The following is a 4,461-nucleotide window of genomic DNA, read 5'->3' as shown; positions in this document are numbered from 1 at the left end:
GCCGCAAACAGCGTCGGCGGGCGAACAAAATGGCCGCCTTTCCCTCCTCCCCTCACAAGGAGCCGCCTCCTTCGGGCGCGCAGGGATATACGAGAGGAAGCTGCGGCCGGGAACTTCTTTCCAGGCAAGGGCGGGAAGATTGAGGAAGCCGCGCTTCCCTTCAGCCTGCTGGGCCGTTTGCGCGCGCTGTCTCTCGCAACGGGTCTCGCGCGCTCAAATCCTTCCGCCGATAGAAAGTCGCGGGGGGGGGGGGAGTGAAGTGAGAGGCGGTTCTTCGCTCGTTCTTTCTTTCTTTTTTTTTAAAAAAATGATATTTATTGGAAAAAACTTAGAATTTCAAAAGAAAACAAGGTAGAAAAAGAGAAAGAAACAACAAAGAAAAAACAAACCACATCAAACAATACAAATTAATAAAAATCAAAATCAAAAAATAGCACAACACGATTAAAAGACAAAAATATACCACAAACATTTAAAAACAAATCCAATATTCTCAAATCCTTAACTGTCATTACCTTCTTTCTTTGACCTCCTCCTCCTCCCTTTTTTTGTATCCTAGTTATTAATTGAGTTCCAAATTGCACCAGCTGGGCAAGAAGAGCTTTATAAATAGACAACATATTTCATAATATTCTGTTATTACATTACCTTAATCTATTTTAATCTTATCTTGCTATAAAAAACCTTAAAGCCTAAAACTTAAATCTTATTTTTACCAACTTCTCATAACCATAATATTCTTACATAATTCTTTAAACATTTTTGCTAAAGCCAAATAATTTCGTTCTAACATTTTTCTAACATTCATCAATTTTATAAAACAATCCTAATAATAAAAGAAGAAATAAAAGAACAATCTAATCTTCACCCAGCGTCTCTTCCTCCTGGTCCCGGGTTTTGTCAGTCCTTTTTATCTCATCAATCTAGCGCATTAACCTGGTAATCTTATATCCAAGGCCCTTAAGTCCCTTCCATGTCCCTTCCGCGGCTCTTCTTCATATTTGTAACTGTATTTTCCTTTGTCTCCTGCTCCTTTCACTCGTGGGAACTCCAGCTTAGCAATATTTTTGACCCTTCTCGACGAATCAGCCCCTTTTCCATAGTCCACACTAAACTCCATGTATTATTTAAAAACATGTTTCAAAGTCTCTCCAAAATTAAGAGCCCCCACAACCCCAAACATCTCACGGCCCATTGCCAGACTTGAAAAGTCCAAACATCCCTGCATAGGGGGGTTTATCCAGCCCCCCATTTCCAAACCAAAGCAAACTTTATCTTTCCAGATATGGCTTTTTCCATGTTCATTTGTCAAATCCAAGAGCTCATGTTCCTGCTGGGCCACAGCTCCCTCCATCTCTGGCGCCCAAGATTCAGCAACATCCTCTTCCCTCATCTGTTCTGTCAGGGCACACTTCTGATTTAATTCCTGAGTGGGCTCCATATAATTTCCCACTGCCTGTTCAAAATTTTTGATCGCATCAGTCATCAAGTCCGTCTTCTCATGTAGCTGTTCCAGTAGGGCACTTGTTTTGCCTGGCGTGCTCTGGTCCATGGGGTCACAAAGAGTCGGACACGACTAAACAACAACACGATGTGACACTTGCTCAAATGCGAGCGGAGCCTTAATTTCCAAAATGAGGGTTCAAGAAACTTTGGTGTGTGTCTGGAAATTGGAGCCCTAAAAGCTTCCCTTCCCCTCTCCCAGTTCCAGAAGTTTAATTTTACAGGAGTTGCAACCTTTCCTCATACAGGAGTTTCATAGAGCTGGAAGGGACCCTGAGCATCTTCTAGTCCAACTGCCCGCAGTGCAGGAATATGCAGTTGTCTCTTACCGGGATCGAACCTGCGACTTTGGTATTACTAGCACCATGCTCTAACCAACTGAGTCAGCATACAATTTGCACATGCTCAGAGAACTCGTCCTTTGAATTGCCTCTTGTGCTCTGGGGCGAAGCCCTGCCTTAAAGAAACTCAGCTACAATAAACTGGATCAAAAGCTAAAGCCCCACCACCTGTCATTTAAGAAATTAATTATCAGCCACAAAATAAAAAAGCTGTTTTTCACTAGCCTGGCCAGGCTGGTTTGCATAAGCCGGTCCAGGGATTCCTTATCTGTAACAGTTCTGCAGCTTGCATTTTTATTGCTATCCCAGATAATCAAACTCATACCATTTATTGATTTCTTGGGTTTAGGGAGGTTTCTACCAACAAACCTGCAGCAATATAAAGCACAAAAGCTTATGAATTTAGGGCTTTCGCAAGTCCTACATTTCTTTCAGAGAACTTTCCCCGTGGAATGTTGCATTGGGAGGGGGAGTTACTTTCGGGGAAAGTGTGTGAACTTTCACTTATTTTATTAAATGAATGTTATTTGAAAAACCCAACTTGGACCATAGCTCAATATTAGAGCACCACCTTTCAAAGCAGAAGGTCCCAGTAGGGATGGAAGGCTCTGGCAGTTGTTGTCCTTCCAGGTTCTCATTTTTCCAGTCAATTTCAGTTCTCCACATTTTGCAGCAATTTGCGTTTTTGATTTAAGGCACACATTTTTGCAAGCAATTTGTGCTAATATTGTGCATGTTTGTGTTATTTATACTAGCAAGCTTTAGAGGACTCTTCTTCATATGAAATTCATTAAATATAGCAAAAAAGGGGGGCATTTGGGGGGCATGGTAGACAAACCGCAATGTGGGCCATATGGTAATTTCAGATTTAAAATAGAGATTGCAAGAGAAAGTTTTGTGGCACCTGAAAAACTAATGCTTATTGTGGCATAAGCTTTTGTGGACTACATTGTACTTCAGCCGAAGCATACAGTCTTGTCCTTAGTTGTGGGCATGTAGGCACATGGTTTTCTTGGCGGGGGGAAGGAAGGTACGTGCAGAAAAGTACAGGCAATGAGCCTGTATTTTCTGCATTGTGTTGCACTCTGACTTCACAGTTTATAAACTCCCGTCCTGCAAGCCATGACTGTGTGTGTGTAAGCAGGTGCGTTTAAACAGCATCTCTCCCATTAAACAGCTCACCTGGTCCACCTGCCACCTGTACTGCTTCCTTGCTCCCCTGCCCGTTTGCTGTTTGTCACACTGCAATTGCTGTGAGCCCCTATTGGCAGCCATGCAAACTACAGAGCGTGACGACAGGCTTACATTTTTATGTCTATAGAAAGATATGAATATACATATACTCTCTCTGTATACAGTGGAACATCGGTTGTCGAACGTAATCCGTTCTGGAAGACCGTTCAACTTCCGAAATGTTTGACTACCGAGGCGCAATAGGCAGTTGGCAAAATCCATTCAAAAAATGGGAAAACATGCCTCGGAAGTCGAATGGCTTCCGAGGCGCGTTAGAAAATGGAAGTATTCACTTCCGGGTTGTCGGTGTTCGAAAGGCGAAACGTTCAACTTCTGAAGTGTTCAACAACCGAGGTTCCTCTGTGTGTGTGTGTGTGTGTATTCATGCACCACTGATGAAGTGGTTCAGAAAAGCTTGTGCCATAATAAATGTTTCCAAGGAACCACAATACTCTTTGTTCTTGTGGTACTTTCTGCAATGGAAAACATAACTCCCACTCATGGGATTATGGTGTAGGCGGGAACCCATGTAACCCATGTAAGCTGGACCTGCAACAAAATCTTGCAGTATGAATCGCTTTTGTTTCAGCCACATATTCTTTCAGATACTCCATTTCTCTTCACCCCTATATTTCTCCTCAGCCCCATAGGTGCTCAACATTCTGTGGGTTCTGAGCACCCCACATCCGTATATGGCTGTCGTGGTGTTTCCCCACCACCCCTTAAGTTTTTGTTTTCATGCAAACCTTGGAGTTCCCCCAAACCTGCTTTTGTCCATGTGGCGCCATTTTGACTGCCTAAGGATTAGCACACAGAGAATGAATTTGCTATACAGTAAGCTTTTGTCAAATACATACTTCTTTTGTCAAATACATACTTGTGTTCTTTCAAAAAGGCCCAGAATTGGATGTGTTTTAATATTCATTGTTTTTCTTCTGGATTCTGCAGAAATCAGTCAGGGCGAAGCCAAGGAAAACCCAAAGCAATTTAAATCAGCTAAGTGCTGATAATATTTATAATTCCATTGGCAGGGAGAAAGGATGTGCAATGTTTAACTACTTTTGGTTTTAATCTTTGGCTGAATGTCGTTTAATTAGCATACTTATTGCTCCTTTAATAGTTAGGGTAGCGTTCTTGTTTTTTTAATTGACGCAAAGCCAGCTCTGCCTCTCTTTTCCTCCAGGGCAAATGCCTTCTTAATGTACACACCAACTGGATCTTTTACCCTGGCAGTTATGTGATAACCATAACATCTCATTATAACTGGTGGAACTTGCAAGTTAAGAGTTCAGGCTGGAACGATGAGTCGGAGAAATTTGCAGTGTCAGCTCACCTTGAAGCAAGCCAGGAAGGGAGAGTCAGAGCACGTAAGATGTAGGTCACC

This window comes from Podarcis vaucheri (assembly GCF_965113315.1).
Source record: "Podarcis vaucheri genome assembly, chromosome: 7".
NCBI classification, from domain to species: Eukaryota; Metazoa; Chordata; class Lepidosauria; order Squamata; family Lacertidae; genus Podarcis; species Podarcis vaucheri.
This window is presented reverse-complemented; position numbering follows the sequence as displayed.